The sequence below is a fragment of the Cavia porcellus genome, unplaced genomic scaffold (assembly GCF_034190915.1).
Source record: "Cavia porcellus strain 051 isolate PalLab524CR breed Dunkin Hartley unplaced genomic scaffold, mCavPor4.1 scaffold_27, whole genome shotgun sequence".
In the NCBI taxonomy this organism is placed as follows: Eukaryota; Metazoa; Chordata; class Mammalia; order Rodentia; family Caviidae; genus Cavia; species Cavia porcellus.
In genome coordinates this window covers 53,005,413-53,019,618 of record NW_026947510.1, presented here as the reverse complement: position 1 = coordinate 53,019,618, position 14,206 = coordinate 53,005,413, and the positions used below count along the sequence as shown (strand labels likewise).

At 56.6% G+C, this 14,206-nt stretch overlaps 1 long non-coding RNA gene across 1 annotated transcript; it reads left to right on the top strand.

Annotated features, from left to right (window-relative positions):
• The first annotated feature begins 1,619 nt into the window (after positions 1–1,619).
• LOC134473598 (uncharacterized) lies at positions 1,620–2,540 on the top strand. Its single transcript, XR_010043912.1, has 2 exons — positions 1,620–1,840; positions 2,401–2,540. It is a non-coding gene; the product is annotated as an uncharacterized LOC134473598 (long non-coding RNA).
• The last annotated feature ends 11,666 nt before the right edge of the window (positions 2,541–14,206 follow it).

Sequence of the window (14,206 nt, the reverse complement as noted above, 5' to 3'; positions counted from 1 at the left end):
TTGGGGCCAGAAGCACCACAGGCTATTTTTGGGTCATCTCAAACAGAGGGGTGCGGAGAGAAGATGCCACAGCTGCTGTCTGGAAGCCAGGCTGCCAGGGGCTGGTGTTGTGCCAGGGCCTGGGCACGCTAACCGGTGACAGAGCTGCTTGGGCAAACAGCAGACTGGGGTGTCTCTGCTTTCCCGCCGTCACCCTTGACCACTGGAGAGGTCAAGCACACTCAGGCTGGCAGCTCTGCTGGCATCAGACTCTGGGCGGCCGGGGCCTGGTGTCTAGGGCACATCCCTGCAGGCCCCCTGGTGCTCTGGCTCTGGGCGTTTTCTCTGTCATCTGCTGGGTCCTGGGGATCCTTGTTGTGAGACACAGAGAGCTGGCTCATCCTGCTGGGCGCCAGGCTCCCTGTCTGAGCACTGCTTGAGGGAATTCTGCCATCATCTCTGCCCTGTTCCCGAGACTCGACTCGGATGCCACCTCCTCGTGGTCCAGAGTGGCTGCCTCATCGCCAGGCATTGTGCCTAAATTTCAGGTGAGAGAAAGAGCAAAGGTTAGAGCTCTTTCTGGTCTGCAGTCGGTGTTTTATTTAATTCCTTCTGCAAACCTGCGATGTGTATTATTATAACTCCTGTTTGGAAATGGAGTTCGGAGAGGTTTAGTCACTTGCGTAAGGTCACACAGCCAGGAAGCAGCAAAGCTCAGACTGAAGCCCTGAGCTGTCTGAGTTCAGAATTCCCCTCAGCACATTTAGGAGCAAGCTCCTTGGCTGGCGCTCTTCCCTGTCCATCCCTGTCCCCAAGGAGAGATGGGAGGGCTCTGAAATCATAGCAGCACTGCGAGGGTGACACTGGCGGTTTGTCCCGAAGCTCAGGATTCCACAGCCAGATGGAACTGGCTTACGGTGGAGGAGCCAGGAGCTGGGAAGTGGTTTCATTCGATGGCTGTATTCTCAGATGGGAAACTGAGGCCTGGAGAGGAAGGGGCCTCCCAGAGCGAGTGAAGAGCAGAATCTGCTCTTGAACCCGCATTTGGCCGTACCGTCTAAGCTCCCTTCCTTCATCCCCCCATTCAGCTGATAGGTCGGTGGCCATGTACTGTCTCAGCATGGGCTCTGTCCTCCTGCGCCTGTGGCTGGGACTCGAACCCAGGCAGGGATGAGGTCACACTACGGTGCTCTCCTTGGTGCCTGGGAACTGCCCCCGCGCCGGGCTCCTCCCAGCACCCCTGGCAATGGTGACTTCGGGGAGCTTCTGAATGTCCTCCGCGAGTGAAGGGTTAATAAACAATGCTGTGACAGGAGGACGGACCAGTGTGAGTCACTAAAGCAGATAATGACATGGAGAATTCGGGCATCACCTCCTTTGGGTTGTAAGTAAACTGGAATTCACTGGGTCGGTCTTGGAGAGTTAGAGATGGCTTTAGATTTGGGGACAGATATCAGAGACTTGCTTCCTTTCTCTGTCTGTCTCCGTTTCTGGCTCTCTCTTTCTGTCTCTCTGTCCCTCCTCTGTGTCTGTCTTCCACCCGTTTCCTGACTTCCATCAAGTCACCTTGGACTTCACAGACAGGAACCACGTGCTTCCTAACCAAGAAAAAAAAAAAAAAACTCAGGGAAACACTCTGATTGGTCAAGTTTGGGTCATGTGTTCATCCCTGGGCCAATCCTTGCAGCATCCCAGGAGAAACACTGTGATTGGTCAGGCCCCTGGTCAATGCTCCGCCCTGTGGCCACAGGCAGGTGAGAAGGATGGCTGCCCCTGCTAGGGCCACAGAAGGGCAACGCTTTACAGAGGGAGCCTGGGCCAGAGACACAACAGAGCTCCACTCTTGTTGTTTATTTTTTGGGTAAGTTCTTGCCTTCTATTTCTCTCGTTTTTATTAACTGGATAATCCTAGATGATGCTGATTAACATGGAAATGGTCCTCGGTGTAGAGCCAAGCGGATGTCTGTTCTCTAGCACTGGGGTCGGGGCTTCCTGGCGTCCCGGCTCTGCCAGTTCACAATGGCTTTGGGCAATGGAGGTCACCTCTCCAAGGCTTGGTTCCCCCTCTGTAAGATGTTAAATGATTGGTGTGGGGACTGTGTGGGTCGAGCCATGCTGAGCACGGGTGGCAGGGGGTCAGCTGTCAATCAATGTCATTTTGGAGCAGCATGGCCGACCTGAGTCCCTTGGGGCCAGAGGGGTAAGTCACTGGAGAAGCGGGGCCACCTAGGGACACAACAGGAGAGGTGAGGCTCTGGCAAGGAAAGGGTCTGCCCCCACCCCTCCATGCACTGGGCAGCTGGTTCTCAGTGACTGTCACCACGCAGGGACCAGAACACAGGACAGCCCGCTTTCCCTGTTTCCTAAGGACAGCCACATTTGTAAACTTTTGGATCAGACTGACACTTACTCATTTTACAGGTGTGCGAAATTCTGGGGCTGGAGACGTCATTGAAGGCCATGGATGTAGGTTGGAGCTGCCCCGAGGGGACCAGAGTCATCAGTGTGGGGCAGACACAGTCTGCATCTCGGAGTTTAAGATGCCGCAAACCTTCTTTGCCTCTTCTGTGTTTAGATGTTTTGTTCAACAGTATCAACAACAAAAGAGCAGGCAGCTCCTCGGGAGCTCCCAGGAGCTCAGCAGGGAGCGTGGGATGCGGAGGTAGGAGGGGAACGGCAGGGCTGGAGAGGGTGGGTGACCCAGAAGTCAGCCTCCCTGTAGCAGACCGGCCTTGACCCCGAGTGGGCTGAGCAGGCCCGGCCAAAGCTGCTGTTCCTGTATCGGGCCCTCACGGGTGATTTCTTCCCAGCTTCCTGTTCCCCCTAGCGTGGTGTGGGGCACCTGCTGGCTCCATAGCTGCAGAGGGAGGTGAGCAGTCTCCTGGGCTCCTGAAGAGACAGCAAAGCTTAGCGCACGGACCTGGCCTGAGCACAGATCCTGGGCCAGCTGCTCACGGAGTGGCGTGTGGGCACTGGAGACCATCTGAAGGCAGATGTAGGGCCTTCCCCGTCCTGGGTGATCGTACCCAAGGGTGAGGCTCAGGTGGTGGCATTTGAGGCAGAGGTCAATTTTAGATGAGGGCTATCATTCCACACCCAGCAGGTGGCCAGGAGATCTGAGTACAAACTGTGCAGCTGAATGCTGGGAACAGAAAATTAAGCAGCTGCCACCGTGGCTCTGTGGTAAACACAGAACAAGGGGCTCCCGGCCCATTCTGTGAGGCTGAGCCACAGCGGGGTGTGTGCCTCGAGTCCTGGCAGCCAAGCAGGAGTCAGAGCTAGCGAGAGGCAGAGGCGGGGTCCTGGTGGCAGGAGCAGCCGGAGGAGGCAGGAGCAGTGGCTAAGCCTGGTTCTGCCCAGGGTCTCGCCCTCTCCGTCCGCTTCCTCTCAGCTGGGCCTCTCCCCGCCACTCAGCTGCCGCCGCCCGGTGTCCACTTCCCCTTTCCAAATGGAGGGCAAGGGTTTCAGGAACAAGGCCTCTTCTGCTGGGATTGGAGAGTGCAGGGCACAAGTGGGTGCCTGGCTCTACCCCTCCCACTCATGAACAGGGGCCTGGAGGAAGCAGGAGATCCTCTGTGGGCCCAGGTGGCTGGGTTGTGGGCTGCGAGAGGCTGAAGTCCCAGACAACCAGAGGGAGCATCTTTCTGTGTCTCTCCTGCCTCATGGTCACCGAATGGCTGCCACAACTCCAGGTGTCTCATACTAACTGGACAGTGCTCACATGACTATGCTTCTCCCATTTGGCTAGCGTGAGTCAGTGCTTGCACATGTGTGCAGAGAAACCTGGGAAGGGAAGCACCTGGCACGGGTGACATCTGGGTGGCAAAGAGGGGCTGCCAGCAGGAGGGAAGTGCCAGCCTGTGGGGCCTTGGAAGGGACCATGTGTGATGCATCAGAGGCTCCAAAGCAGGGGCTGCTCCCTGAGTTCCCGTGTGGGAGCCCTTGGGAGCTTGGGGTTGACAGACGAGGAGACTGAAGCAGCACAGACCAGAAACTGGTGCAGCTGCCCACCGTGGCCCTGCAGCCAGGGCGCACAGGTGATTTCCTCTCAGCTGCCTGTCCAGCTCCCTAGTGTGATGTGGGCACCTGCCGGCTTCTGTAGCTGCACAGGGAGGGGGCTGGCACCGATGCCTGAGTCCCCAGCAGAGTTACCTTCCTGGGACGTCGGGCCTTGCTGGGTCCCACTGACGCTTGTCAACTTAAGTCTCCCAGAGTCTCAGGGCTGTGACTGACCCAAAGGTCAGTCAACGAGCTTTCACACCATGCGCTGCTCCACACACGTGCACCCGGGGACCCTCCACCTCCGTTGTGCCACTGTGCTGTCGTGCTTTGGTGTTTGTATCCGGGCTCATGAGCCCTTGCTGGGGCACAGCCTGGGTTTGAGTGCCGGCCTGGGATTGTCACACCATCCTGAATTACCCCCACCCTAGGGCAGTGCTGGGCTCCTGGGACCTTGGCTCTGAAGAGCAGCCGGTGAAGTTGTTCTGAGGGCCCCAGGGCAGTGCCGCCTTTGGAACCCAACAGGATTTGGGCTTGTGCAGGTGTGGGGAGGCTGGTAGGCGAGGTGGCACCTGCCACTGGAAAGACAAGAGGATGCCGCCTGCTTTCTGAGAGCAGGGGGTACGCCAGGCCACACTGGGAGGCCCGGGGTGGGCAGGAGGCGCAGGGGCCACGGTAGGGTCTTCTTTATTTTGCAACCAGGAATAGGTAGGGCCGAGCAGTTTTGGATGGGAAAATTGTATAATCCTGCATTCCTGTATCGTCTGGTGCCCAGCCCCGGGCCATCAGGGCACTGGAGGTTTAGGGCAGACAGCAGGGAGGGCTGGTTTGCATGTGCATGCGGTCTCTGTCTCTAGGAATTAGCTCACTCCAGCAGGGACTGTCCCTTCCAGTCAGGGGACCCTAGATGCCAGAGCACCAGGAATACAGAACATAAAAGCAGCTAATAGGGTGAATCCTGTTAGTGTGTGTGGCTGGTTTGGTTTCTGCTGTGTCCTCTGCACTGAGGATAAACCTGGTATACAGTAGGTGCTCAAGCCATACTTGGGTATACAGTAGGTGCTCAATCCATGCTTAGGTCAGGGGTGAGGCTTGGGCTGTGTTTGGGAGGGCTGACATGAGCTATAGCTGGGACAAGTTCCTTTCTGGTGTCACTACAGCCCATTGGGTTCTGACCAGCCACCCTGGCCTGAGTGCCTGGAGCCCCAGCCAGGCTCAGCATTGTCATCCAGGAATTGGGGTGTCATGAGTGTCTCTGGGGGCACAGTGACACAGCAGTGGCCTGAGAGTGCCCCAGTGAAGATGTGCTGACCTGTCAGCCCCCTACAGTGCCCTTCCCTGACCCCCAAAGTGCTGCAGGCCTGGGGAAAGCAGGGCCTTGCTTTGCATCCTTGGGATCCAGGAGATGGGATTTCAGGCGGGCACCTCAGACCTGGACCCTGGAGCCCATCAAGGTGCAGCTCCAGGCTCCTGCAGGTGGCCTGGGGTGGCTCTTTTGACACGATCTCAGCTGTAGGGACTCCAGCTCCCTTCTCTAACCTGGGCAGGATGCACCCAGAGCTCTGGGCTGCATCTTCAACAAAGGAGTTGTTAGAAGAAACAGAGAAACAGAGAAGCCATGTCTGTGCCACTCTGCCTGGAACTCAGCACTGGCATCTTTAGCAGCTGTCAGAAAAGCCACATCCCGGGGCTGCTGGCACGCTTCTCCTTTTCCAGTAAGGAGAACTGAGGAACTTACCCGTTTCCCTATTCGTCCCAGCTTCCAGGAAGCACAGGCAAATCTACAGCCCAGCACTGGGCGCACCCCTCCTCCTCTTCTCCTGGGCAGGGCCTTCCGATTTCACGTTCCTAGCTTTGTGCGTCGGTGGGAGACCACCTGGGGCTGCAGACTTTCTAAATGGAAGCAAGGAATGAAGGAGGGACAGAAGGAAGGAGGGAGGGAATCTTTAGCAAAATATGGCTACGGCGGGCAGGGATTCGGATTTAAAGTTTGGTCACCAGCGCAGTGTGTGGCCTGGGACCCTCCCCTCGCTCCCTGATTCTCTGGCCTCTGACCCTCTTCCTGGCCGCCTCTGCAGACTGCTGTCTGTCCACGTGTCCTGCACTGATTCTTTCCTTACTCACCACATAGTGTGAAGCGCCCACCTCTTCTCCTGAAAACTCCGTGCATTACAACTGGCCCCTCATTTCCCTCCTGTGTTTCAGCTCGGTGAACAGTGGCCCTAGCAGCTGGGCACCTGGACGACAGCTCCTTCTTCCCGCTGCCTCCCTGCTCGGTGTGCGGTGTCCATGGAGCCCAGCATTCCAAATGGCTCTGTCCAGGCGACCTCGCTGCCTGCTCCCTCTCGGGGCCACCACCATCTTCCCAGTGTGAGCCCCTGGTAGCGCTTTGGCCTTTAGCCCTGCCCTGTCCACCCTAACTCTTTCCTCTCACAGTGTCCACAGCGACGTTCTGGAACAAATCTGATAATGCCACGCATTTCTGCTTTGTCGCCAAGGTGGGGAAGGGAGCAGCGGCTCCTCCGGTCACTCCTGGCCCAGAGCCGGAGGTGCTCAGCCAAAGTGGCACCAAAGGGTGTGGGCAGGGTGCGAGGGCGCCTGTCTGGGCCTAACGTCCGGGGCCTTGCAGGTTTGGGCTGGGCCTTGGGGTCAGGGGGCACGGACGGTGGGGTCAGGCAGCCATGCCGAGTCTCAGTCTTCTGCTCTGCAAAACAGGACCAATTGCTCAGCTCCTCAGAGGTGGGCTGGGTGCCGCCTGCGAGGCTGGCCTGTGGACACCGGCAGGGAGGAATTAAAAAAAAATTTAATAAGGGACGTTATGGGGAAATTCACATAAAAAACTCCATGCAAAACAGCAGAGGGCTGAGCCGCAGCGGGCCGTGGGAAGGCGGATCCGGTCTCCGCACCTCTGAGCCTGGGCGTCCCCACCTCCCGCAGCTGGACAGGGAGGGGCCGGCCTGACCCAGCGCACCCTACCCCCTCCCCGCCCCGTCAATATCCTCCAGCCCTCGCGCGGCCCCCTGTGGTAGCTTTGGGGATGGCACTCAAGAGACCCTAGTGCCAGAGCTGTCCTCTGAATCAGAGGACGGTTAGGACCTTCAGCCACAGCGCCCCAGGGGCCCGTGGGGCTGGAGTCTAGCTGGGGCAGGAGTCTAGCTGGGGCAGGGGCTGGGCACGGGGGGAGCGTGCGGCTCTATCTCTGTCTTCCTTTTCCTGTTCCCAGTGTCCCTCCGCGACCCTATGGCTGGCCTCCGTACCGGGGGCTGGGGTACCCGGGCGAGCTGGTACGGAGTTGGGGTGAGGGTGGTGCTCGGTGGGGAGCCCTGGAGGATAGGCAGGCCTAGAACCAGGTGAGGTGGGCGAAGCAGGATCCCTCAAGGGCTGGATCAGATTCCATCTTAAATTTTTGTTTATGCTGATTGTTTTTTGCATTACTTCTGGCTTTTAAGAATATCGAAAGCATTATTTATCTTGGTCGGTGAGTTTTCAGCCCCCCTTAGATCTGTCTCTTTTCCCACGCAGTGCCGCCCACCTTGCCCCAGCCCCCCTCACCCACCCTCCTGTCCATCTGTTAGGACTCAGGCACTCAGGTGCCCTGGTGACCTCTGATTCCCGTGCAACACCCACCGTTCATTAGCTACATTTTCACTTTAAAAATTACTCACACGCTCTTTGAATGCAGTATTTAAATGATAAGCGTCTGCTGACCTGATCTCTAATCTGCACAAGTGTTCGGGGAAGGAGATGATTCTTTTCCTTTGATAGATGTCGAACTGCAGTCTGGGGCGAGGCTTCCTGCTGGGCGGGAGGTCATGGGAGACCAGGACTGAGTCAGGTGGCCAGGGGGCAGTCTATGCCAGTTTTGCCTCACCTCAGGGTGCCTGAGGCTCTGCCACATCCTGGGGGCATCACTGCACAGCTGCTGTACGGATTGGCGATGCGTTGTTAGAACAGGGTGGCCGAAAGGGGCGGGGCAGACTCTGCACGGGAGCTAAGGGAAGGGGCTGCATTCCGCTGTGTAGGAGGCCTGGCCTGGTGGGAGGAAGCCAGCAGCGGAAGGGACATGGAGGGTGGCAGGACCAGCCTGACTATAGCCAGGGGAAGGAGGCGGAGGCCGACGGGGGATCTCTGTGCGCATCCTTGGGCACGAGTGCATGCAGTGCTGTGAGTGATTTTGTGCATGTGGCTTAGTGGGAAGAAGGAGCCTCACAACAGAAATGAGGGCCACACTGAGGTTTCCGACGCCAGCACACTGCTTACGCTCCTCGTGTTCCTGACTGGCAGTGGGCAAAAAAGGATGTGCTTCCCTCCTGGGCCAGATGCCACTGCCATGGGGCATTCAGAGCCTGTTTCAAGAGCTCTCTGTGCAGCGCTCGAGGTCCTGCAGGGATCCTGCCTTGCCTGGGAATGAGGCTGAGCCTCAGCAACTCCCCCACGGCACACATCCATATGGTGGGGACCTGCAACCTGTGAGTTAATACCAGCTCTGACTTCTGAGAAGGCTACAAGCAGGCCAGTCAGCTGGGGATGGTGGTGCACACCTGTAATCCCAGCACTCTGGGAGGCTGAGGCTGGAGGAGTGGAAGTCTGGATCCAGCCTGGGCAGTTTAGGGATTTGGAAAGACTCTGCCTAACAAAAAGAAAGAAAAAAAGAAAAAAAAAAGCGGATTTACTGGTTAGAAGCAGCCTGGTGTTGGCATGGGTGCTGTGGCTTGAGGTAGGGTGGCAGGGCAGGACCTAGCGTGTCACAGACTTTGGTGAAAGGAGGTTAGGGAGGGTTATGGTTTGTGTGTGGACGGCCCCTCAAGCCTCATGCAGTTATGGAGGCGGCTGAATCTAGCATTTCTGATTGGCTCATTGTCCAGCACTGGGATTGGTGGTGTGAGTGCTGCACCCACCCGGAGTGGGTGGCTGGCATACAATGTAAGAGCAGGAAGGAGATGTGCTTTCCCTGTTTTTAACCTGTTTGCTCTTGTTGCGTATGGCTGCCATGAACAGCTGCCCCTCATCCACGCCACCCTGCCTTGGAGCCAGCTGAGTATGGACTGAAACCTCCACAAGCAGTGAACTAAATGAACTTTCCTTCTTTCATTTTGGGTGTCAGGTATTTTATCCCAGCAACCAGAGAAAAGTAACCAAGACATAGTAAAACTGGCCAGAGCAGTTTGCAGGTTTGCAGACCTGCAGTTTGAGGATGCAGGTGGGCAGGGTCAAGGAGGACCTTGCGGTGAAGACGTGTGGAAGAAAGATGCCGACATGCAGATGGGAGAGAAGGATGAACTGGAGGGGCCGGTGAGGGTGAAGGGTGACCTCAGGGTGCGAGTGAGAAGGGTGAGGTTTGACCTTCGTTTTCCAGCCTGGAGACTGTTGGGTGACACTGCTGTTCTCAGAGTGAGTTTGGTGGGCAGTGGGTTAATGCTGGCTGGGGTCTGTGCTGCCCTCTCCATAGGAGGTGATCTTCATAGAGTGGAGCAGGGCTCGGCTGGGCGTGGGTACTGTCCGTGGAGGGCAGGGGAAACCATGGTTCTCAGTCTGGCTCTTTTCACCAGGGTTATTGGGATCCTCCCTTTGGGATCCCAGTGCCTGTGTGTGTCCGGTTCAAGCCACCATACATTGGCGCATCTGTAGTTGGCTGCAGTTCAGCTGGTTTTTAAGGAGCAGAAAACCACCCAGCTGAGCCCAGTCAACATATAAAAGCACAGGAGAGAAGGAAACGGTTGTTTTTAAACTGCTGAACTTTGGGGACGGTTTTCTGTGCAGCAGCTGATGTGAGTTGCAGCTGTGGACAAGTTGGCTTTGTGCTGTGATGTCACTGAAGGAGCTGAGTTTACCAGACAGGTGGATGTAAAGATTGGGACTCCACGGCAAGATCAAGTTCGGAAAACTCTGTTGGGTGACGGCAGCATGCTGGTGTCCACATGATCACAGGGACCGCAGGAGCTAGTTCATGGAGGTCACAGCGGAGTTTGGACACCTGGGAGCCCATGCTGGGAGAGGGCTTCAGGGTGAGAGCGAGGTCAGGGGTGGAGAACTACATGGAGGCTGTGATGGCCGGTAGGGGCACCTCCTGCTTATGAGTGTCCTGCATCTGTCCTGCCTCACTCAGAGGGTGACTCTCGTCTCTTTTGCCATCACTGCTCTTCCATTTTCTGGACAAGTAACTGATGAAGTGTTGACCCCACTTCCCTCTCCAGGAGGTGGGAGGGGAGGAAAGACACCGCCAGGCTTAGTTACTAGCCTCTCTCCTGATTGGCTCAGGAGTGGCCCTGTTACCTAAGCAACTCCAATGAGCTTCAGTCCTGGGACTCTCACTGGGAGAGTGAAGAAAATAGATGTATTTATATTTTAAGCTCTGTAGATGTGTCAAACTGGAGTTGCTGGAGCCGCCTGCAGGGGCCTGAGCACGCCCTATGCCACAGCAGAGAAAAGTGAGTCGGGAATGGAGAGAACAGCGGCCGAGGGCAGGTGACCGCATGTGAGCGCCTGGATCTGTCCATGAGGAAGCCCGGACAACAGTCACGTGTGTCAGTTAATTCCTCTGTGGCGATGGCAGGTGCTAACAACAGGATTGGGAGAGCATGTTCCCAACCTCTCTCCCATCCTCCTCTGCTCAGTGACACCAGCGACGCCCCGGCTGATCTGCACAGACTGAGAAGGAAGAGGCCACAGTGACACCAGGGCAGAGTGGCACGTGCCTGTGATGCGAGCTCCTGGGAGGCAGTGACGGCAAGTCCCAGGCCAGCCTGGGTGACTTAGTGAGACCCTGTCTCAAAATCAAATTTAAAAGCACTGGGGATGTAGCTCAGATCTCAGCCTTTGTTTCCAGGGTGAGAGGGAGTGCAGGAGCTGGAGAGCATAACCAGCACGTTTTCTGGGCCCCTCGCCGCCGTGGCTTTGGCCGTGCGCTGCTGCTGCTCCCTGGGTGGTTGGGTGAGGCTGAAGGCGGCCGCTCTCTTGCTGCCCTTGTGGCTGTGGCTGTAGAGTGAGCCTGTGAGTGTCCCAGTGCCCGCAGCAGGGGAGCGACAGCTGGACCCCATCTCAGTGTCCAGGCCCTGCTTCCTGAGGCTTGGATAACAGGAACAGCGGTGGCGGTGGCCCCTGACCTCTGCGTGCAGCTACAGTGGTGGGTTTGCGGGTGGCCCCTGCTGCCTCCTGTTAGTGACCGTGGCCTTGGCAGTGGCTGCCTTGGTCAGTTCTGAGGCTTTCTGGGGGTCATTCCTAGAGCCCTGGCTAGAGGCCACCCCTGGGGACGTCTTACGATTTTGTAAGCACCAGACTCCCTGTGTTAGATCTCTTTCTGCTAAGGATCCCTAGCGTGATGGTTCCTGGTTTCTGCAAAGAAACACAACTGAAGAGGACAATTGTAGTCAGGGGTTATACGCAGAACAGTTAGAATCAGGACACGGAATTTATGCTGTTATTTTATGGTGGTCTCCCAGAGTTGACACAAGGAAGTGCAGGAAATCTGTCCAGAACACTAAAGACAGAATATTCAGCCAGTGGCCTGGATCCCACTGCAATGTCCAGCATGAGTCCAGATGAAGATCCAGAGCCCATGACAGTGCCTCCCACGGGAGAAGGGCTCCTGCCAGTCTGTTTTATAGATCCCTGGTAGGAAGGCCCAAAGGTCAGTGGCGGAAGCTAAAAAGTCCATACCAGCGGGGTGAAGGAGCTGTGCTGGTAGGTTGAGGGTTCTATGCTGGAGCCGAGAAGTCACACTCACAACAAGACCAGGGCTGTCCTGAAAAGCACCACAGCCATTCTCAGCGACACGGAGGCCCCGAGCTCCTCCGACAAGCACAGTCGAGTACATGCCAGGAAGCCAGTGTGACGAGTTCATCCTGGAGACCAAGCGGCACACGTCTTCCCCTCCGGAGCCAGGAAGCAATGCTCGGTGCGAGGACCAGAGCTTCTCCAGGAGAACCAACGGCTCAAACAGCAACACGTAGGAGAATCCACAACGCCTCAATGCTTCTCCTCTCCACGTCTCTGTTTATGCTGGCAGCTTTCCTCAGGTGGAGCATCAACGCTCAGCACCACACTGATTTAATTCGCCTGCCATTAAGCTGACCATCAGCTCTGAATCCATCACAACAGTCACGTCACTGTTTGGTTTAGAAATCTGAAACCATGAGTGGGAGGTGATGAGGGCAGCCTTGGAGCCCTCCTAGCCCTGTACTCCCCTTTCCTGGATGGTGAGATGAAGGAGAGGTTCAAACAAATGGCACTCATTTCATGACGGCGCCAGGGGCTGACCGTGAGGTCAAGGTGCAGCAGGGCCGCTTCTTCCAGGCCCCGCTTGGCTGGTACATGGGTGTCTCCTCCCTGTGTCTTCCTCCTGAGCTCTGGTGTCCTCATCTCCTCTAGAAGGACAGGGGTGGACTGGATCAGAGCCCTTCCTTCCTGTCAACCTCATTTGCCCTCTTTGAAGGCCCTGTGGGGGTCAGTGGGCTGGGAAAGGAGAAGGGTTGGGTAGGAGTGGGAGGGGACCGAGAGGCAAAGGCGCTGGCTGTCCCCTTGTCCCCTTGTGAGGCTGTGTGTTGGCCTCGTAGCCCTCAGGATAGTGGTGGTAAGAGCGGTGGGTGGGTCCTTTATGAAGTAAGTCTGGGAAGGTCACTGAGGTGCTTCCTGGGATGAGGTAAAGTAGTTTTCAGGGGACCCCGAGTCAGTTCTCCTGAGAAAGTTGTTACAAAAGAGCAAATCTGGCCATTTCATTTGCTCTAGCTTCCTGAATGGCAGTGTGATCTTTCCTGCCATGATAACTTCGGGTATGATGCTACCCGCCATGATGCCTTCTGCCATGATGACATCTACTACAAGGTGATGGAGCCAGGACTAAGTAGTGGGAGAGCAGTGCCTGAAGATCCAGGCCAAGGAACAGAACAACGTTCTTGAGAAGGAGACGGGACACAAGATAAAAAGGGAAAAGATATCCCGAGGCTCCAGTGGTACTGACAGTTACTGAGTATTGGTGACTTACCCACCTCACTCTGGCTGTGTCATACACGGCATCTCACCTGGTGTGCAGGCAGTGGAAAGCCAGCTTGCTGGGAAGGAGGGCACTTGGTGCTACCACACGGCAGGGAGTGGACACACAAGCCAACTCCAGAGCCTTGCATCGGAGCTGAAGGGGGCGGGGGTAGCTCGGGGACCTTTTTGGAAAGGTTTGGTGGGGAGGGGGAAGTTAATGGCTTGAGAATGTGCAGGGTTTGGGGTGGCAGGTGAGTGAATGTCCCCGGGGGGTCCGTGAGTGGCTGGCTGAGCAGGCGGGCAGAGCCTGAAGGTGAGCTTTGTCCCGTGAGCTCTCCAGCTACTGTCTGCAGCCCAGAGGTGACAGGGTGCACCTGGACGTTTTGGGTCCAGAAGGGGCTGGTCAGTGTGTGGCTGGACAGACAGAAGAAGGCAGTGGGGATGTGGAAGAGTGATCTGAGGACGGGCTGCTGGCTGGGCGTGGGGTGGGGGGAGCCAGATGTGTGGTCAGAGCTGAGAGCGTGGCTGGGAAGGCTGGCGCTGGGCTTGGTGACAGCCCAGGTATTTCAGACTCTGGTCACAAGTGTACAGGAAGTACCACCCTGCATCCTGCCTTCCTATTAGCTCAGGATAGTGAACGGAGGCTGCTCGTGGAAGGAAGACACAGCCACGCAGCTCCAGGCAGAGGAAGATGCAGGCCCACTGGAGAGGCCAGGCCAGTACCTCCAATACCCCAGTGTGCCTCTTGTCTCAAGCTGCAATCTTCTCTGGGTAAGTGAGCTAGTCAGCTTCACAGAACTATAACAAAACATCAGGGGCAATGAATTTACACATGCAAATTGGCTCCTGATTGTGGAGTGAAAGTCCCAGGTCCTGTAGTGCCATTGCTTTGGGCCATCTTGGTGTGTGCCATGGTGAGGGCAGCGGTGTGCCAGCACGGCACACTTACGTCATAAGCCAGGAAATCAGGAGCGCTTTGGGTCTCAGCCTTAACTGCCCGGGACCTCCCACAGGGCACCTCGCACAAAGGTTCCACCACTAACTTCCCAGGGGCACCACCCTGGGCACCTATGCTTTTACACAGGGCTCTGGGGGAACTCTCTGGGGGACCCTTATCTGAGCCTTAGCAATAACCTCTTGCTGCTTTAAACACTGAGTTTTGGGAGTCATAAAAAGATTCAAAGAAGACACAAGCAAATGTAAAGCGATCCAACACAATCCCTGCCAAAGTTCCAATGTCATTTTCAACAGGCATAGA